At 43.7% G+C, this 22229-nt stretch overlaps 1 protein-coding gene across 11 annotated transcripts in view; it reads right to left on the minus strand.

Moving 5' to 3' along the window:
* Positions 1-22229, minus strand: part of FAT3 (FAT atypical cadherin 3) — a 417502-nt gene that overhangs the window by 346048 nt on the left and 49225 nt on the right. The window contains exon 1 of one of the 11 annotated variants that reach the window (XM_035328894.1): positions 1807-2437. The exons of 9 other annotated variants lie outside the window; for them this stretch is intronic. The gene's annotated coding sequence lies outside the window, so the exon portion shown is untranslated. Of the gene's footprint in view, positions 1-1337; positions 1421-1806; positions 2438-22229 lie in introns of those variants that run through there. One more of the 11 variants, XM_035328900.1, reaches the window with a different exon arrangement.

Raw genomic sequence — 22229 nt, forward strand, 5'->3', positions numbered from 1 at the left:
AAAAAAAAAAAAAAAAAAAAAAAAAAAAAAAAAAAAAACTTCACATTTCTTCACAAGTCATCTTTTTTTTAAAAAAAATCAAATTTCTTTCCTTTGGTTGCCAGTGCTAAAATATGCTAACAGCATTAAGGCAAGGGACGACTTGCAGAGCTCACAATCTGTATTCAGCATAATTAGCAGATGCCAATTTAACTTATTACTGCTTCTTCCTTTCTATATTATAAAAAGGATGTCAATGTAAACCTGTTATCTAAATGACTGTTTTCTCAGTGCTGATATAAAGCAACAATCATGGGAAAATACAGTCACAGAGCATGTGTTGGGAAATATCTGATTCTGAAATGACATTATAAACAGCTACATTATAAACAGCTACAGTAAAGAAAGAAATTAATGCCTTCAGACAGGACTTTCCTCTCTTCCTTCACACTTTAGATTTTCAGACTGTTTTTAAACAAAACTAATTACCTATCTGGTGGCATTCCTCATTAGTCAAATAAGCAAGACAACATTCAAGGTAAGGCAGAATTAGTAAAGGAGGTTGCTCAACTGTCTCAGCCACTGATTACTATAAAGCATGAGAAACAAATGTCCTTAAGATGCATTTTCCAGTCAGAGAACTAGCATTAAGACAGAACAGAAATACCTAGGAAAGAAACCAAAGCAAGTCTTAAAAATAAGCCTCCTCCAAAATGGCAAATAATGCACTGTGTCATAGCTAAGGGGACAGTCACCGAGTGCACTTCTCCTGTCTGCAAAGGTAAAACACATTTCATAAAACAAAGCAATCTTGAACTAAGAGGGAGGCTGTTGAAAGATGCATACAGCACACAGACATGCAAAAAAAAGCAAAGCAGCCCAATGTTATGGATTAAGTAGGTTTCTAACCCAGAAACAATATAAAGATCCAGTCCAGGCATCACTTGCTGCTACTTCTGTTTGGCAAAGATGCCCTCCCACTAACATTTCTGCATATTGCAACGCAGTGCAAAAAAAAATATTTTAATAAACTATCTTCTGACTATCAGGGCTGAGTTGAAAAGCCTTGTAAGGCTATGCTTCTCTGCAGCTTTATTCAATTTCAGCTGTAACTTCATTTGTTACGCTGAACAGAAAGTGTAAACTTCACCCTTCACAAGAGCTAAGGAAAAAAAAATACCATTTCGTACTCTCCCGTTAAGTAGTATGTGTAAAGCACGGACCAGAACCGCTGCACACATACCCCCAATTAAATTGGTCTCTGTGGAAACTAATAACTTTCCACAGTATGCACTGTAATCCAAGTAATAATTTTAAACAGGCATAAGCTGCAGTGTGCTGAACTAAGGCATTCTTACCTTGCAAAGAGCGCTTGAAGATGTTTAGTTACAGTAAAAGAGGAGGATGTGCACGCCGCCAGGCATTCCCCATGTACGAGGGTGCATGCCTGGCCCCACACATGCGCACGCACACACCAGCCCTGCGTGTGCTTCCTAGGTAGAGAAAGAGGAGCAGGAAAGATAAGCAGCGGTGATAATGCCCCAGCTTTATGTCTCAATCAGGGGCGAGTCAGGCAGGAAGAACCATTTGAGATGAAAAAGGGAGAAAAAAAAAATAAAAGAAGATTACTTTTCTTCCTCTGGATGTAAAGAGCTTTGCCTGGATGATCTGTTAGCACCTTAACACAAAAAATCTTCATAACCCACCTCCCTCACCAGCCAATTAGTTGCACATGTCAAATGACTGCACAAACAATGCACAAAGACTTTAGCAATAAAAAAAAAAAAAAAAAAAAAGAAAAAAGAAAAAAGAAGAAGAATCCCTTACCTTTTAGTCAGAATAAGTGACAGATAACAGGCACGAGAAACTCAGTTGGCACAGTTGCTGTACATATTTCTCTGCGGACTTCTCTTTAGTGGTCCCAAAAGCACTGAACATAAAAAAACTCCAGCCTGCCTGCTTCATTCTTCAGCAACAGAGATACATGCTGTCACGGTAACAAGCAAAAGCAAAAAGAACTACAGATCTTAGGTTTTTAAAGCCTTTGTGTTTACAGGGAAGAAAAAAGGGAGCAAGGGAAAGAAGGAACAGAGCAAACACTTTTTCTAAGAGAAATCTGGTCTTGGCTGCAGAACTAACCACAGCTCAGGATCGTTCAGTTTGAATTTCCCTGTTTCCAAGCTTCTTGGGAAAAAAAAAATAATAAAAAAAAAAAACAGTCTTTAGGAAGGAAAAAAATCAAATGCATGGATTGGGGGAAGGGAGAGGAGGAGGAGGAGGAGGAGGGTACTGCTCCTATGTGACATACATATGGAATGAGCATTAGAACAATGCTGACAGGACAGCTAAGCAACTGCACTCTGGGGCAGCAGTTTTCAAAGCAGAGCTTTTGCAGCTTTGCAGAAAAGAGAAGAAAACAATAATAATAAAAAAAAACTCTGCAAACGGGGAAGAGAAAAAAAAAAAAGAAAAGGAAAGAAAAATAACAGAAAAAGAAAGGAGCTGTTAACTCAAGATGAGCTGCCGGACTTCAAAAAAATAATAATGAAATGAGTTGCCTAATTTTTGAAAGGGGGGGTGGGTGGGAAACGCCGCGACTGCTTTCCAGCGACGCAAGCAGAAGCCTTGGTGTCTGGTGCACTTAGATTTTATGCGGCGCGCAGCGGGTCCCCTCCTCCTCGCCTGCCTCCCTCCGCCCTCCCAGCCTTGGAAGCTCTCGGTCCCAGGGGGCTGGAATTCCAGTGGACCCAATTAACACTGTACTTCGCTGGCTCCTTGGTATGATCGATATTAAATAAGCTGAGTTTTAGCAGCACTGAAAAATAAAGCAGCCATGTAATTTGTGGCTCATGGAGGCTGCGTTTTTTTTTTTTCCCCGTTTCCCTACTCCCCCGGTCTCAAAAGGATCCAACACAGGGGGAAAAAAATAGAAAAGCATGTGCCAGCGCCAGTGGCACAAGCTGCATCAGATATTTGTTAGAAACGTGATAGAAGCAGAACATCGGCTGCTCATTTCACTAGCTTCGCCAGGACTTTATTAAAGTGGATTTACAAATCAATGGAAGGAATCCAAAGGTTCACAAACGGGCTCTTTCATCAGGTCCGCCGCCTGGCGTACAGGAAGTTTGCTGAAGGGGTCTGGGGGCTGTTTCGCCAGCACGCTTGTTTCAAATGGCCTCCCAACAACATGACTTGTTTGGTTTGGTGAAAGAAATGCAGTAAGAGGTTCGCTGCTCTAAGGGAATGCAGCCTAGTGTGTTTACTGCTTCATTCCCACAGCACGTGCTGCAAGGCACCCTACAAATTGGGAATTATTTTAATTTGAAGGGGGAAGTGGTTGGGAGGCAGTAACCTTCTTTGCTCCTGTTTTCCCTGATCTATCAATCACAGATTGCCACGTAAAAACAATCTACTACAGGCTCTCTCTATAGAGGAAATGCAATTACTAGCATTAACTCTTGCCGTCACAAATTAATACAATACAGTCCACAGCCAACTGCCTGCAAGCCATTAATCAAAGAATAAATGGGTGGTTTGCTTAAATCTAACCTGTCTGAAATTCACAGGTTAAGAATGCCCCTTCCCCTTTCCAGACTTCTGCTTGTCTGGGAAAGTCAGCGGTGAGAAAAGGCAAAGAAAAATATTTTTATTTGCTGGGTCCAGGAGAAATGCAAGCTAACAACATCCAGCAGTGAACCTGCTTACAAATAAAGGGTTTCAGTACCAGCAGTCGCTTTTGCTTTTTTGTTTCTGGGGCAGCCATAACCTTCAAACCAAACCTAATAAATAGCACTGAGCAAGATCCTTGACTGAACAGCTGGGTTGACCAGTGACTTGAATCCATTTTGTTAAATTAATGCGAGATTGTGTTTCTGTATGAATAAGATCAATTAAAAATACTCATAAAACCATGCTACTAAAGGCAGTCAAGAGTTAAATTAATTAACTGAAAAAGCCTCCAATTAAATAATGCTAAGGTTACGATTCTAGCTGAGGAAGGAAAAAAAAAAAAATGAGTAGGATGAAATCCTGCTAGTCAGTGACTACAAGTAATAGCTCCAAATGATGCCACAGTGTTTTTTACAAACTCTTTATGATGCTTAGTAAGATCTTTTACAGCCTGGTAAATGTGGATTATGCAGATATCCTGAGCAGCCTTCAACCATCCCACCAGGTATCACAAGCCAAAGGCTTTTTTTTTTTTTTTTTTAACATGGGACGACCCAAAAGAGCACCAGTAAATTGCTTATGCAGACAAAGTCCATGTTTCTTGAGCTATCGTCACTCCGGGCTCCTGTACACTTGATGAAGATGCTGTTTATTGACTTCACACATTTAATCTAGCTGACTTGGTGTTTTTGGTGCAGGAAGGGTCAGGAAGGAAATATCCCTAAGTAACGCAGCACTGAGCAGGGAAATGCTGGGTCAGAATTTGAATGAGGGCAGAACACAGAAATATCTGCAGGACGTCAACGAAAATGCTACAGAACCTCATGCTCCAGAGCTGTTATTGACCCAGCGCTGCAGCACATCAAACACAGTCCAGATGAAGGATTTGAAATGAGAATCAAAGATCGCTGGTAACAACAACCTGACCGTCCAGAGTCTAAAAAATTACATTTACCCTTCTAAATTTGGTGGCAACGTGAATTGGTTGAGCATCCCCAAAAGTGGCCTCAACCTCATATATTGTGCTTCTCTTTGCAAGGGACCAAAGCACTTTGCAAGTGCTCTGCATCACCTCTCAATGTGAGAGCATACACAACCCACCTGCTAGAGAAGTGCCCTCCTTCCATGAGAGCCTGAGCTGCACAAAGCCACAGTGAGGCTGGGATAGCAGAGGGGCTCCAGGGAAGTCTTGCAAATAAGGGACATGCTCTCAAGGGGCACCTGGCAATGGCTCTCTTCTCCGCGAGCTGCTGGATACTTCTAGCCCCATCTGACAAAAGGCAGGGAAAGCTCACCCCAGCAATCAAATTATTTTCACAGAAAAACACTGTAATAAGAACATAATCCACTGAATACATCCAGGCTGAAGAGGTCCAGTGGGTACCTGCATTTTGGGAAAGGTTGATGTTTACAGCTGCACAGGGGATCGTAAGTGCTCTTAGAACCCATAAAGGATCCATCAGTCGATCTGTCATCTCAACACTCCTAGGCACTAGGAAAGTCTTTATTATCCCCATTTTAGAGATGATGATTTGAACACTGAAAGCCTAAACTGCCTCCCCAAGGAGATGCAAGAAGTGCTGGAGAATAGCAGGGAACTGATTCCAGGCTTTTCAAGTCCCTTAACTGCGAAGACAGTTCTTGTTTCAAACACAAGCAACTAAATTTGACATATTTTGAAAGTCAAGCTATTTGTTCCTTAAGAAAAAAAAAAAATCAGCATCATCCTAGTCTACCTTTAAATATGAGCCAAAGCACAATCTACAGTGTTTAAGGAGCTCCTGTACTCTAAAAAAAAAAATAATAAAAAAAAATAAGCACGTGTCTATGCTGACAGGTTTTATTCCAAATATATATATATATATATAAAATCATAATCCACTTTGCTAGAAAAAAAAGTCAGATATAATTCTCTGATTAGAATTACAGTCCCAGTTTCACAGAACATTTCAAGCCAGTGGGGAATTGCACAGAAGGACACCCCGCGGGTGTGGAGAAAAATGGACAGAAAACATTTCTCAAAATAACCGAATGCACTGGGATCAGCCCACATTATCAGTTAACCTCTGGGCGAAGGAAACAATGGTGAGTGCTGCTGCAGAGGTCCTGGTTCCCAATAGCCAGCAGAGAAACCCGTACTGGTGCCACTGGTGTTGCTGGAGGCAGCAGGAGGAGGCTGGAAGCCTTTCTGAGCAGAGGCGGCCTCCAGTGACACCAGACTGATAAACCACAGGACAGCATGCTTTTACCTTAATGTGATTTGGAGGAAGAACATGACTTTCATGTGAATAAAAGCAAATTCTGAGAAAAAAGACAATGCTACAGAAGCCGTAATGGGTACCTAACAGAAGTCTGAGCTGAAGAGAGCTAACAAAGGGAAAGAGCTGCTACCAAAAGAGAAAGAAGTCAGTATTTACTACCTGAGGGCAGGAACTAATGACTGCTAATGGGGCAGCACCCAGAAGGAAAGCTATAAATATTTTTCTTTTATTCTCCTTCAAAAACTGTATTAAGCGTCAGCATTTACAACACTCTTTGGAGAAGTACAACCTAGCCGGGTGCTCCTCAAGAACCTCTGAGAGAAATTGCAAACATGGGAGATTAGCTACATGAGGATACATGGCGTAAAACAATTTGTAACAGCTAATCCACTTTATTACAAGCATCGTCAACTCTGTTCATTATCTAAACCTTCCGATTCAACTGTTCCTGTTCTCAAAGACTACAGCCCTTGGCATATTTAAAGTTGCTTACATGTTCTTTTTAATATACTCATTTGGATTATTAAAAGAAGGATCGATTGATAGGCTTCTCTCTTTCCATTTAATATCAGGTTTCATATAGTACAATAAATACTAGAAATTTAAAAATAAAAAAACATTTAACTAAATAAGCCCTAGCTTCAAAACATTGATACTTAGAAACACTGGTGAATACATGGCAACGTGGTCTTTGCTCAGGAATGCGAAAAACTCTCTGTAGATATTTTAAATATTTACTAAATGAAGGGGATGTGTATCAGGTTGCAGAACCTCGGATGGCACACGGTTTCAAGAGATGACAATTCACGTCAGTCTACATCAGTTGTATTGTAGGTTTGTTTTGTTCTTTTTAATTTCTAATTACATTTTTAAAAATAGAATGAACAGAAAGCCAGAAACAAAAAAAATAAAATAAAGGAAAAACTACTATTGAAGCCACTTAACACCAGAGAAGGTTAGTCGAACAATTAGGATTTACAACTGCACATTAAACCACGGTGAAGTTCAGCTGAATGATGCTGTGCACTACTACGTGGTGAGCACCAAGGATAAAAGGCCAATTTCCCATTTGGAATTTGGGTTTTAGGAACTTGCAGCCATCAGGCTGTAGGGCCGGGTTTTTACCCTCCCATCACACAGGGATGCCCAGCACACCCCAGTGGAGCTGTGGCACCTGTTTCAACTACCCCATGTCTGATCTCCCTGGTGGGTACCTGCACAGCCCCACTAGACACAAGTGAGTCATGGCACCCTCAGCCAAAACAAACAATCAGTCCTGACCCAGATGAACCGGGAGTGAGGAAACCTTGTTCCAGCCCTCATGCTGCCCACCACCCCTCCAAAGGCGAGATCCGCAGCGCCAGAAGTACAGCAGGACTTTGCACCGCCGCGGTGCACAGGCCAGCAGGATGCTTGTGGTGCCCATCAGTTCCCTCCCTCCACCAGCACGTTTTCTTCCCAAAACTTTCCTCAGGTCTTGACATCTAAAAACGAAGCTCGCAGATCTGCCTGCAGGCACCCTTGGTTCATCTGCTGGGCTCCTGAGCTTTCCATAAATTCAGGGCCCCTTGCTCCAAAAGCATGGGCAGACACTTCTCTACAACTCTGGATGATGTTGGGGAAATAAGTCAGTGCTGAGAGTGGGGCTTGGCATCTCCTGCAGCCCACAGGAGACCCAAGCTTGGCATCCTGTGTGTTAAACTGCACCAGCATTGCTTAAAGTTTCCTTTCAATCTCAGCACGTCCTCTGCCTCTATACAAATGATTTTTGAACTTTTTAGGGTGCCTTCTTTTCACTGCTGACTACAGAGGCTCTTGTTTCAGCTCACCAAATTATCTTGCTGTATGTCATTTTCACATCTTTTAACTCCTGAGCGTGTGGGTACAAAACAGACCTTCCCAAGTAAAGTACCGTGAGGTAAGACCAAGCACAATGTCAAAAAGCAACAGGTTATTTCTCACCTTTCCCACCTGAGATGCTCGTTCCCTCCTAGCAAGGTGTTGGTGCTGTACCTGAGATCGGACTACAGCACAGATAAGCAAACCTAAGCTAACTGCAACCTAGGCTGAACAGCACTGCTGCTCCCATCAGTGAGGCTACAAATACCAGCACAGCCACATAAATCAAATCAGGACGCAGCGGGCTCTGACCACTGACCATATTATGATAAAGCATCTGTTACTGTGACTTCACGGCTGCCACCACCACCCAGGCTTGGTTACAGCTAGCTGGGGCACTCAGACTAGAAATACCTGTAATTTACCAGGGAGGAAGGCTCTTCTTCCAGACTGAACTGAAAGAAAAGAAAAACTGCTGGAAGAAATTCATACCTGTTAACTGCAAGCCCTTGGCTCCCCAGACAGGCGGTGCAGGACGACTCCTGGGGCAGCTGCCTGGCCCTGGGGTGACACCACGTCCCACAGCATGCTCAGAGTTACGGGACCTGCCTCCCACCCCGGACCCTGCTCCCTGCTCCCAGAGGGAGCATCTGCACGTAGAGCTAAAGGAGGACAGCTCTTGGCGAACAGCTTTTCTACACCACACCTCCAGTCTCCCTTCCCTGTCCCGACAGTGTTACTGAGCTTCAGTTCCACCCCTGCAGCAAGGAACCCGTTCCCCTGGTGCTCTGGCAGGGCAGTAAAGGAATGAAGCCGCCTCAAAGGCAGAGAGAGACTGGTATCCTAACACATAGTCAGAAAAACCCTTTGGTTGGTCAGGGCACATCAGCACCTCCCTGCTGGAAAACCACCAACATGGGCCCAGATACCGGGGAGGGAAAAATAAGTATGAATAAAAGCATTACAAGTACCTAAGTAAATTGCTATGTAGTGATCTGCGATTCCACAGGGAAAAAGAAAAAAAAACACACAACATATTATAATGATACGGCTCCATAGCTAATTTTGGTTACTGATCCGTCAGGCCTTTCTATAGGATGCTGGCATACAATGTGGAATGTATTTTAAGTGTCACTTTGCTTGAATATATACCTCCAACACATGCTAATAACAGTTTAAATGTAAAACCCTGCCACGTCACAGCTGCTCACATCTATTACTGCTGAAGACAGAAAGTAACTGCTAAGCATCATTCTTCAGAAATGGAGAGAGAATGTGGGAAAAGAGATGGATGGATTTGGCAAGAGATCGCAAATGCCTAGGATTTCAGTCTCCTGCTCACTGCAAGCTTGCATACTTTATTCCTTCTCCAGTTTTATTTTAGCACCAACTTTTCTGAGTGTCTTTTGCTAGCCAGCTCAGCCCAGCATGAAGTGCGTTGGCACATTCCACCACCACAACCCCGTCACTGTGGTCAAGCAGTCAAAATCCTCATCGAGTTGCATTTTCGGAGTAGACGTTACGCCAGAGCAGCTGAAAGCACTCCCTGTTACACGTGGACGACTCCGGTGCAGCTTGTGGGAGGTCTTTGGGAGGTGAGGACTGCCCGTGCCACCGAGATCACCTCCCCATTTCAGGGGCATCTCCGAAGGTCTCTGGTCAAGCTGTAGCTCAAATATATCAGCTGTAGGTTGAGTATGTAGAATGATAATTCTCTCTTCTGAAGCCTTGCTTTCCACTGTTTGGGTATCACTTCTCTCATTGAAGCTCTTCTTTTTTCTCGGACAAATACTTCATTGTCTACGATTTGCCTGTACAGGCCACAATTACCCCTTACAGAGAAAGGGGGAGGAATAAACAGACACACCACCCTCACAGACTGCACCTTTCTAACAGGTTTCCAGCATAGCCAGACTGATGGACCTTTTATTAGGAGAGAGCGAATTAACGTAATTGCCTTATAGTTTCAACGTTTTTTTGTCATCTTCAGAGCAGATGTTCTCTGAGTTCTGCCCTATTTGCTAAATGCTGTCAAGTGACAATTCCCATCCATTTTGGGGAGGACTCCTGAAGCGAACTGCATGGATGTTTAAAGAGACTTGTGTTTCGGACTACTCCTTCAAAGGCTGCGAGGCTGGTTGCCATGGTTGCTGGAGGCTAAACCTGGCAGGGCTGATGTCTTTATCAAAGCCAAGCTGCAGGAACGAGCCCTGAAGGCTGTGGATGCTCCACAAAAGCACCATCAGGGCTAGAGGTCCTGGCAACGGGAGCTGGAAGGGAGGAGGAGATAAAACGCAGCACCTGGTTAGAAAAAGGCAAGTGGGATGGTCTGATCGTGGTGCAGTGGTAGGAGGAAGGAAGTGCCCAGTACACAGGAAAGATAACAAAGAAACAGGCATTCCCCTCCAAATTAATGTCGGTGGAGATGATTCCAAGTTTGGCACAGTAACAGGCATCAGCTATCTGGCAGTTTGGGAGCAGGCAGTACTCGTGAGCAGGGGCTCCAAATCCCACAGGCAGGGAGGATGGGAGCTCAGTGGGTACAGACTACTTCTCGAGACAGCTCTGAGCCAACTGCCTGGAGGACCACCATGCCACTGGCCTACTATCTCCATCAAAGGTGTAAAACCAAAGGTCAGGAGAATCCATTATACTTTGACAATTCCATTTATTCTTATAAGAGATGAAAAACTACAGATTAATGCATTTCCCTAGCACTTCTTCACCTCCCTATACTCACACAAGGAAGAGAGGAGAAGAGCAGCAGGGGAATAAATTTGTTGCACTCTTTGCATCTTGGAAAAGGAGGTTGCTGTTGTCCTAAACCATTTTGAACCCATCCTTCCTCAGCAAGCTGAAGGCCATGAGCAGGGCTGGGACAGAGCAAGGAGCATCTCCATCACCATTATGTGTGGCGCAGTTTGACTGTGTTAGTGCTCAATGGTCTCTTCTCCAAAATTCAGGTTTGGACTGTAATTGCAGTGCTGTAAAAACAAGAGTTTATAGCTGCTTAGCACTGCTCCTGCTCTCTTATCCAGAGCAAAAACTTCAGGGCAAAAGGCATCCAGGTCATTCCCTGCACGGAGCCAGCTCACTTCCCATCTGGTGACCCAGTGAAAACGTGGCAAAAGGAAGAACTGCTGCCCACAATATCCAGCACTACACAAAAACAAGGGCAGAAAAAGGCAGGGATGGGACACGACACAGCACACCCTGTGAGGTTCTTGTTATGGTAAATGATGGAGATGACAGATCAGGGTTCACCATATACAAAGCACAGAATTCAGTTACTAAACTACGCGAGTAATTGGGTTTATGGATGTTCCTGGAAGAGGCAGCAGGGAAGCCATCCTCCCAGGGCAGCTAAGTGCTTGACTTCTGTGTATTTTTATGTGTTTGTCAAAGACTTAGATACTACATGCACTTAGAATCCTTTAAATAAATAAAATGCATTGGGATAGTTCAGCGCAAAAGGCACTGTACCAGTGCATGTTAACCACTTCCAATGGAAATTACAACCGGATATAGGCATGGTAAGTGCAGCCAAAGGGAAGCCTAATAAAAATAGGGTAGCAGGGAGAAAGAGGAGGAAATTTAAGACTGACAGCATTGCTGCCTAAAAGAAATCAGGACAGTAGATCTGAGAATAGCTCAGATCATAAGATAGAGAGGAAGGAAAAGCATCTCCCGTTTTACCACGATTGGGCCAGCTTACATTTCATTACAGGCAATCCAGGATAGGCAATTGTGTAATCAAGAGCCAGACGGCTTTACTCATTTATAATTAATTCAGAGTACTTTGAAAGTGAGCTCAGAAAATAGCCAAGTGCTTCCCTTTAAGGGAATCTCTCATAATGCTTCTGCAGGGCACCACAAGCAAAGCAGTTGTTCAGCTGAAGACAAAAGGGTTTCTCCTGACATAAATGAATAAAATGTTACCACAGGCAGTGAAGCAGAGAACATGGCCCATCTTGAAGGAAGGCTTTAATCCAAACACCGGAGTTTTACAGTGAGAAACACCATTCTGAACGTTTTTACACCGTTTTAAGGGTCGAGAGAAATCTCAGTGCATTATGGACCGAGGTGGAGACAACTCAGTCTTCTATTTATTGTATGTGGCGAGCATGAATTTTGGCTCCGGAACCATAACCTGTGCTCCCATCTACCCACCACACTTGCCAGGAGCGTAGGTGTTAAAAGCCTTTATGGTTGCATTGGCCCCCGTATGTTCCCCACCCTCCCCAGCCACCCCACTGCGAACCGCCTCGACAGCAGAGCGCTGCGTCCCAGCGCTGCTCGTTTGTTCGGATCCTCAGGTATTCATTAGCTGTCCTGTGCCCACACAAATAATTCAGAAAGTTAAATGCCGCCTTCCGTTTTGCGTGGTTACTAATTTATCTACACTTAGCTTTTCATCTGTAATTCACATTGACATTAATGGAGAGACAAATATGTGTGTAACAGAACAGAGGCAGACCAAAATAAATGAGAAAAAATGTGGTCACCAGAAACCAATTATACATTCAAATCTACATAGTGGAAACCACTGGAGTGTTGAAATCAAGTGAAGAGGAAAATGTACCAAAAACACACTTGGACGGGGGGGAAGGAGGGGGTGCAGGGACATTGTTGCTAGTACATACAATCAGTCTCAGCCTCATGGAAAAGAATATAAATATTTAGACATGAACAGACCTCTTAAAATACAGTTGCAGAGCCTGCTGGCACATGGACAAACATACAATAAGCCCACCAAAGTGGAGACACAAATCAGGTAAATCAGACATGAAATTGGCAGGCAACACGTGCAAGATGCGTTTTGTAAAGGCAAAATGTGTTCACCACCAAATACGAAGATGAATTTTCCAAGACAATCTGAAGCTGAACTGTAGAACAAATAAACATTAAATATTTAAAGCTGCACCTAAATGCTATCACTTGGAGCACATGGTGGCTTTTTCTTCCACCAGCATTCTTGCTGCAACAAAATCCAAAGTCTTTAAAGAGAAACACTTTAGCAGTCTTGCTACTTTGAAAGCTGAACATCTGCCCAGATGGTCCTGAAAGAGTTAAGTGCTTCAGAGCTCAGATATTCTCCTTCCCATGTCTCAGGATAAGTACTAGAAGATTTATGTGCAATGAATTTCCAATTACAGATCTCCACCAGCTGGGCTGTCAATCAGCCTGCCTATCCAGCGCATGTCTTCACCTCCCCATGTTCTTGTTGCTCATAGAGCCTCCTTCTCCCCCCAGGAGCACACACAAAAGCATGTCATTCCCACATTCCTGCCAACCAAAGCAGGTTAAATGGTGCTTTGGACTTCCCTTGCTCCTCCAGTTCAAGACAAACATTATTTTTTCACCACAGCATCCAGGAGAACTATTCCAGAGATGAATCTGAGACACCAAAACCTATTTTAAAAGCAGAATGACATTTCCTCCAAGGCTTTTCCCATTAGCAGACACTGGAAAGGAATGCAGGGTATGAGGGAAATCTGGGAGGGAAGCCCTAGGACCAGAACGTGAAATCTTCCTACGCTGGTACCCAAGGTCCACATGCAAGGTTTAAAAAGGAAAAAAAAAATCCACTTCCCTAACTTTCATAATGTTAAGTCTTTCATTATTATTTTGCCCAGGTAAAGAAGTACAAAGCTGACAGAAAAGTAGGTATGGTAGCTTTGGGATCTCCAACATGCACCTCGTGTTCATCTAAAACATTATTTCCCATTAATTACAAAATTACTTCCTGGGTCTCACCTAGTTTTTAGCTCATCATACATGAAGTGTTCATGAAAACGGGTGTCCTGCTCAGGGTCACCATTCACCCCATTTTAATGGATTATCCTTTATTTCTTTAATGCTCTGACTCGCTCTTAGCACCACCGCACGTCCTCTACTTCATTTCTCAGGCACATGACTAAGGGAAACGCTGAATCAATAAACCTTTGCAGAGCAACACTAAGCAATATAACCAGTGATTAAATCTTGTTTTCAATGTAGAATTCTACTTGAAGAAACATAATTTTAAAAAGCTAACCACAAAGCTCTGAAAAAATATTTTCCTCCCCTGTTTGCTAAGATCTCACTAAGCCATACCCCTGAAATGAAAAAACCACAGACATGGCATCATCCCTGAGACTTTGCCTGTTACAACACGATATTACCCCAGGCTGTTGTTTTTGCACCTGCATCTCACTTCCTAACCTGGGTTACAGAGAAGATGATTCTTGAAAGGTTAATTAGCAGCTATGTAAACAGAAAATCCTTGCTATGCATCAGAGTGAACATGTTTCACTGCAAGGGTTGAGCACCGTGCGAAGGGTAGGACTTTGAGACGTGGTACCAAGCCAGGTCCTCTAGCAGGACCCATAAGGTGTTTTTTTTTGTTGTTGTTTGTTTTTTGTTTGATTGTTTGTTTTTGTTTGTTTGTTTGTTTTGTTTTGTTTTTTGTTTTTTTTTTTGCTTGCAGAGGCCTTACCAGAGCTCTCTGAAAATTTTCATCCAGGCTCGACTGCCTATAAATAGCGAAGCGCAGCCCCCGGGGGCTGTGTGGCTCTGTGCTGTGGTTGCTCCGAGTTGCTAAGGAGATGGCTGAGCGACAGCGTGCAAACCGCGTGGGGAAACCCAGAGGAGAGCAGCACCACTCTGGGGCTGGGCCCGGAGCTAGGCAGGTATCCTCTGGATCAGAAGCCTCCCTTGGAAAAAAATAAATAATAATAAAAAAAAGGATGGAGACTCTCTCTGGCTTATGGAAACACTGGAAAACAAGCCTGAGAGAGGCCAGGCACGGGGAACGTCAGGACAGGCATTCCCATCAACAGACTCCTGAATAATTATTACAAACCACCAACTGTCTGGGTTCTTGCAGCATCCCTGTTTCCTCAGTCCAGACCTGGGTTCTTTATCTCAGAGGAAAGTAATTACAGCCTATACTACACAGCACCTTCCGAAAGCAAAAGGAATTTTCGAATCCTTTTAAGTTACTTCTATGTAGGCTTTACAAACATGACTGATATGCAAAACATCAAGCTTTGAACTGCAGCAATGGAACAAACTACCTAAAGGAGCTGAGACTACAGGATGACCCCTTATACTCACTCTTTTTCACATCTGAACATGCACCCGAAACACTTATTTTGGGCTAGATGCTGCCCGAATGGAGATGGAGTCTGCTCAAGACACGGGAGGAAAATAAGGGTTATCATGAATTAAGGTTAGATGTAGATGTGACCGTCCATCTCAGCTGGTCGAATTACATCCCTAAATAGATGATGAGTTGCAGTCACTGTGATAGTAGCAAACTTCAGCCAGAGTGAATGTACACCCTGAGGAGAGGAGGTTTTGCATTTCCAGAATGAATGGAGATATGATTTTACAGGGATATATAAGGCTTACTTAAAGTTTGTGCAGGAGCAACTTTGCAATTGCTCCTGGTGGACTGGAAAACAGCCTGGAGATAAAGATATCTATAAAGAAAAAAAAAAATAAAATCTAGAGTAGTTTCTAAGAACAAAACCCAGAGGAAAACAGGTGTAGGAATTCCACAAACAAACACGAATACAAAAGAGCCAAGGTAGCTCCTACGAACACGGCAGAAATAGTTTGTTTTGTTATCCGCAGTTCCTCATGCAGATTACTTGGTTGTGATAGAAAATTAAATGCTTTTGTTTTCCAAGACTCATCCGCAGCTAAAATGATACATCTTAGCAGAACAAAGGCAGTCTCTCTTGCCAACATTGTATTAGCTCATCTCTCACAGAAAAACAAAGACTTAGCAGGAAAAGGTGTATTTTTCTGTGTGGCCACTGATGCTCCAAGCCACGGAAGTATCAAAGCGCATCTGACAGCCGCTCATTATTACGCGGCTGAAAGAGAAAACTACTTTTTTCTTTTCCCCAAGATAGCAATGAAACCGCATTAGGAATATTTGAAACGAAAAGCACGCAGAACAACCGAGTGATTTGAACTTACTGTCTTCCATCTTTTACAGATGATAACGCTAACACTAACTCACTAGCAACAAATCGACGGAGAGAGAAAGAACAGACGATCGCAGCTTATTTCCCAGCAAACGTATTCCGTAACGCAGAGAAGTGTACGATAGATCTGCCACCATCTGATCTCAACTGTTGTAAAACCAGTCATTCTTCCTTCATCTGCCAAAAGAGTTCAGAATTACTGGGGATATTTTTGGCATCCTTATGGACACAGAAGCGCTGAGGCGTACTCCCAGAGGACAGCTGAAAGTTTCTTAATAATTTCCAGCTATTAGATGCCACTTTTGCACATTACTTGAGGCCTGTCCAGTGCGATTTTAAGTTAATTAAAGTTATGAAGATGGGGAAAGATGCCTCAGGTCTTATTGCTGCTGTTGCATTTCATTTCTACCCACAGAAGTTTTTTATGACAGTCTTAAAAAAATCAGAAATCTGATCTTGTATCCACTGAAGTTTATGACATAATACATTCACTGAAGAGCAGCTTACAACAAAGATCTGATAAAACATTCTTTGGTCATAATTACAAAGCTTAACTGGGGAAAAAAAATGCACCGTTTCACATATTAAGCAGAAATAGAAGTGTTAAGAGTCCTCATTCAATGCTATACACTACTTCGTAAAGTCCTAACCTCTCATTTTGATTTCTGCAAATAAGACTATTTTTAACCCTATTTTAACTATTTTTTACAGGAAATTACAAGCATGATTGAACCGATGTAATTTGACAAGAGGCTGAATACAAATTATTCTTATGAGAAATATTATTGTGGTCATGAGGCAATGGGCATGAACTGAAATACAGGAAATTCTTTTTAAACATAAAAAAACCTTTTCCACCGTGAGGGTGGTCTGGCACTGGAAGGGTTTGACCAGATGGGCTGGGTAGTCTCCCTCCTTGCAGATATTCAAAACCTGACCAGACACGGCCCTCAGCAATGTGCTCATGTTGACCCTGCTCCGAGCAGGGGCTTGGACAAGGAGAGCTCCAGCGCTGCCCTCCCACCTCAGCCCCTCCAGCGTTCCTGGAGTATTAAGCACAAATATACCAACATAACAGTTGTGGTAAGGCTGAAACTCATAAGGTGTACTGAGACATACTAAAACTGATCATCAAGTATCACTTAACATGCACTAAATTCTGAACTGATTGTATCACAGATTTGTTAGCAAAAGTAAAAGTAAACTAGAAGAGAACACCCAAAAGAAAAATACCGTTTCTTTTTACATACTTGTACCTCCAACAAATGAAGTGGTGTGCCAGGAAATCCTCTTTTTTCATCAAAGGAACAGATCTGGAACATGGATTCTGGATTTCTGTCTCCACGTCCCTATTATGTTGATAGCTATGGCTCCTTTTTTTGTCAATCTTTGATTTCTTATGTCCTTTAATTAACTGTCACACTTCCTATATTTCCCAATATATTTCCTCCATGTCTCAAACTTCAGAAACTAGTCATTTAAAGTTACTAAAAAACAGTAACACAGTGAAGCAAATAAATGACACAGCCCTTTACAAGCGTGGCAGAGCTAGCCAGGGACGCCTCTTCAGCTTCCAGCTGAGTCTGAAAATGCCTCTCATCATTCTGAGGTCCAGCACTGACTGTGCAATTCCACAGCTCTTACTTAGCCATCACTGCTAATGAAGAAGGGAGTTGGAACTAAGCGGCGTTAGCAGCTTTGCCATCATTGTCACCCATTCAGCACAGATCCGTAAGTGTCTTGGACAGGTCTGAGCGGTACAGGAGGAAGTGGGGAAGCTCAGCCTCAGCTGCGAGTACAGGGCTGAGGCACAGACAGGCAACCAGAATGTGAAAAACTCCAAACTATGCTGAACAGCAACAGCTGAACAAGCAATATCTGGGCACACACAAATCTGGAAGATAAGAGCGCGCACAGCAAGCACAATGGTGCAAGTCACCGGAGTGCAATGCTAGAGAAGGCAAGTATTTGAGGGCCAGCAAATTAAATTCATAATCCCCTGAATTCAGCTATTTCGACAATGCCAAACAAAGAAACCTTTCATGCAACATGCAGTTTTCCTTTAACACACAGATGTTAAAAATAGTTTTTAAAAAGTGAGGGAAAATTTAAAAAAGAGTTGAGTTAAAATATATTCCAGATAATAACGTCTCCATGTACACTGTATGAACTCTTTCAACACCCTCCGCATGGGTGTACTCTGCACATTTCTCAGCCAGCCTACTAGGAGAGGGGGAAAATGTGGCCAAAGTCAGTATGACTTTCAGGTTTGAGATGTCTAAACTGCTGATTAGTAAAGGTATTTTTTTCTCTACTGAAGCAAAACACCTCACTGGGTTAAAACACAATAAAATTCCAGTAAGCGTGAGGATTCATACAGGAGTGTTTGCTAAACACTCTGCACCCCTGGACTCCTCTTGCACATCCACAGCCATCTCTCCCCAGAGTTTCAAGTCCTCACCACTGCCCTGCCAAAGCATCCGGGGAAAAATGTGTTCAGCAAATACCGTATTGCTGCAAATGGGCTTGCACAATTTTCAGCGGCTTGCTGCTGAGACTGCAAAGAGTTAAACACCACAAGGCATTGCTCTGATCTCACACATCAGTGAAAGACCAGCAGCAACTCTACCCAAAGCAATGCTGCAAAATAAACATGAAGTTGAACCAGACCCATAAGTTCTTAAAAACAGCCAGATATAGATATGGATTTCCCAAAGGTGAACTCCTTTCGTACCAGTGCGACCTCTAAACCTATTATCATTTAACCTTCTTCAGGATTTGGGGTTAATTTCCAACTAATAACTGCCATTCGGATCAGCCATGTAAAGCAAATTGACGGAGCTCCCACGTACTGAAAAGGGATGGGAGCGTCCACTTGAAACACTTCGCCACACCTCTGCTGAGCTGAAAAATAAAATTACTGTCTGCACAGTGTGCTCAACTCCAGTTACTCTCTTTGTGATAACATCGAATGATCCATTTGCCACCTGAAGCTGATGCAGGCTAAGAAACTAAACGATGAGATCCTAAAGGCACATTTTTCCCTATTTGGGGTGACAGCGCCTCTATTCAAGATAGAGATAAAATTCTTAAAATTTCTCGCAGCATTATCGCTGTCCATCTGAGTCCCCGCAGAATTAAAGTTTTAAAATCCAACTCCGTTTCTCAGTCTGGAGCTTTTTGCCACTGTGACCAGCTGTTAAAGCTTAGGCGTATCATCAGGAATTCAGTGACACAGCAAAGGTTTTAATGCACACATGCATTTCTGACTCCCAGCAAGCAGAAAGCGGACCAAAAAATTATGCCCATGACTAACAAGTCCCATCATGCCTCCTAAGCCTCTTCAGTATAAACTGATTTGAGAATGTAACAGTGGTCATAAACATTACATTCTCATAGGGAACTTTTTTTTTTTTTTAAGAAAAAAAGTGTTTTTTCTTTTTGAGTTTAAAAAATGGTGTATCAACATAATCATACGTGGCAGAGAGACAGCCACTTGCAAAACAGCTCGGTCCTCTTCTGAACCTTGCAAATGCAACTAATTTGACTTCCTGCATTACTGTAAGCGCAGAGAGAAGTCAGAACTGGATCACAAGTGTGAGCTGCTGCACGTTTTTCTCTCCAAAATAGCTGCCACCTGGGGGCATGAAGCCAGTCAGCCTCCATGCACCACAGCTGTGGTGAAGCTGTGGAGAAAATTGATCAGGGAGGGAAAATGAACAAAAAATAGTATCAAGCACAAAGCTAAGATTATTTTTTTTCCTGAACGTTAAGCATTACTTTAAAGAGAAGGAAAGGGAAGCAGTGGGATGTGTTACTGCCACACGCCAGGGCAGGGCCAAGGCGGGGGCATGGCAGCAGGTCCAGGGCTCGGCCTCTGGCCGTGCCACCACACACGGGAACACCTGATAGGAGCTGACAGGACTTCCTTGCAGAAACGGGCCAGGCCCAGACACTGCCCCACAACTGACAAATAAAATCGGGGCTTGAATGTGAAAAGTGGGTCACGGCAGCGGAGAGGAGGATGAGCCCAGCACGGCGGCAGCGGGCAGCAAAGGAAGGAGGAGCAACCGGTGGGACCCCGAGGCCTTCATTAGTGGTGTTATTATGCAAATTTGGCAGTGCCCGTCAGCCTGTCAGTCCTGCAGCAGGGAGCTGCCCTAGGTGAATCTCATTAAATGCCCCTTGCCCCGCCTGTGCTTATTAGTTCTCCTGTCACCCCGCCGAGGATGCGCTCCTCCTCACCCGGCCCTGCCGAGCTGCTCATCCTGGCTCAGTCTCTGCTCCCCCCATGCCCCCATCCCTTAAAGGTGATCTTCGCCTTCTAACAGCTCCATCTTTAGTGCCACATCCCCAGAGTGGCACAGAGGGGGGCATTTTGGGACAGGGGACACAGGGACAGCTAGCTCGTCCCTCACCACCCCTTCCCTGAGCTTGGTTTCTTACAAAGCCAAGGGATGGGGCCACACTGAGAAGTCTGGAAGTTTTTTTAAGCATTCACTGTTTTCCCCAAAAAAGTTCGCGTCCCTGCAAGCCCAGGGATCCCAGGGAAAGGGCACGTGTCCACCTCCATGCTGGGACATGTGCTTGAAGGACACGAGCACTGCAAGCGCGCAGCACCGTATGCAGCATCCTCAGATGGACCCTGCACTCTCAAAGCCCTCCCCTTAGTTATTGTTACCATTACCGCACAAAAAATCTGGACTTTTTAAACAGTGCTTAAATGATTCTCTCCCCCAAAGAATTAAATTACCATTTATAGCCTATTCTTCCTATTAAAAATTTATCAATTTATTCATCACTTCTAGGACTGAGACCTTTCATTTGTTTTACAATGAAGAAACCTTTGATCCGCAATTCTCCAAGGCTCCCATTTTTTATTCTTTAGTTCTTCTCATTAAAAATAAAATACCTCTATTCTCCAAAACGCCTTGATGGCACAATCAGAATGCCCACTGTAACAATGAGAAACTTATTTTAGCCTTAGCTTGTGATAGGCACTTCAGAAGTTTAAAAGGCTTCTTTTTCTTTCCTTTTTTTTTTTTTTTTAAAAAAAAGAAATCATAACAGTGCTGTTAAAAAAAGAGGTTTTATATCCAAGAATCACCAGGCTGAGGCTGGAAGACTGTAACCAGACAGTATTTAGAGAGTGAGTCAGAAGAATGCCTTTCTCCCAAGTGCAAACAGCAAAAATAGTGTTTTGCAGAATTTCGCCCCCCCAGCACGCTGAATTGGGCTAACCTGAGGTAAGTGGTCCCAAACACCACTCCAACCCTACCAGGCTGCCTCCGAGGAGCAGCTCCTCAGTTGAGCGTGAGCCAGCCCAGGCACCAGGGCTCACAGGCACAACTTGCAGAAGAACATTTGGAAACCACGTTTCAGAAATTCTGCCCTCCCGCCCCCCCCACCGCAAGATTATCCTGTTCTCAACAGCTGGACACACAAAGACCCCTCTCAGCAAAACAACCATTAGCGCTTGGGTGTGACTATGACCACAGAAAGCAGATCTGCCCCTACCCAAGCTGCTAAACGTGCATTTCACATCAGCTGCCTGCTCCTACCAACAGCCCGCTAAAATGTCAAAGTGGATTTGCTGGATTCTAATCCTGGTACTATTCACATCTCACCTCTCTGAGGACCATACACATTCACATTTCTTTATTCGGTAAGATTTCTACCCCCTTACTCATCAATAAAAAGAGCTGAGGAGTGTTTGCCAAGCCTCAGGTTGCATGGCACAGTCAGGCCACATCCCCCTACTTTGGCCCCATATGAAGCACATATCTCTTTGTTGTATGCCTTTTGGATCAAAAGTTCAAAGCACGTGTTTTGGATCAGAAGTTGGAAGCGACGTGAGAGCTGTGTCAGGCCCGCTCAGCAGAGAGGCTCCTTCATGCCCTGGAGAAGGCTGCAGCAGGGTACAGAGTCAGCAGTAGAAATTCAGCCTTGATGCCGTTGTCCCGTTGACTATGGGAAATGCCCCGTGGGCCAAACCTCTGCCAGGCAGAAGGCTAACACATCTATAGGCTTGTTCTCATTCAGGGGTAGAGATGCAGCATGAAGGGCCACAACTGTCTGATGACCCAGTGTAAAGCTGGCACATGCAGTGCCAAGTGATTCCCCAGCACAAGAGCATCTCATGGACTCGTGCAGATCTGCCGTGCACAGCTCTGCATTACACAGAGGCTTGCAGGGGTTCTTCTGCATGAAGATTTCTGATCTTTTCTGATCTTTCAATACACCTAGCTGACTATTTTCCTTCAAATTCATTTTTCAAGGAAAAAATTGATTTTTATCCGAAATACACATTTCCCCACATTTGCTCTCCACTGAAACTCTGATGACTGTCAGGGAGAACAGTGACTGAGGAGCAGAATGTGCTGTTTGCAGTTTGATTTTTAACACCAAAACATTTTCTATACACCAGAATGGTATTTTCTGCACACCTGTCACAGAAAGCTGAGGAACAAGCTAAAGCTGAACTCTGGACAGAGACCAGACC

Source organism: Oxyura jamaicensis, chromosome 1 (assembly GCF_011077185.1).
Source record: "Oxyura jamaicensis isolate SHBP4307 breed ruddy duck chromosome 1, BPBGC_Ojam_1.0, whole genome shotgun sequence".
Classification (NCBI taxonomy): domain Eukaryota; kingdom Metazoa; phylum Chordata; class Aves; order Anseriformes; family Anatidae; genus Oxyura; species Oxyura jamaicensis.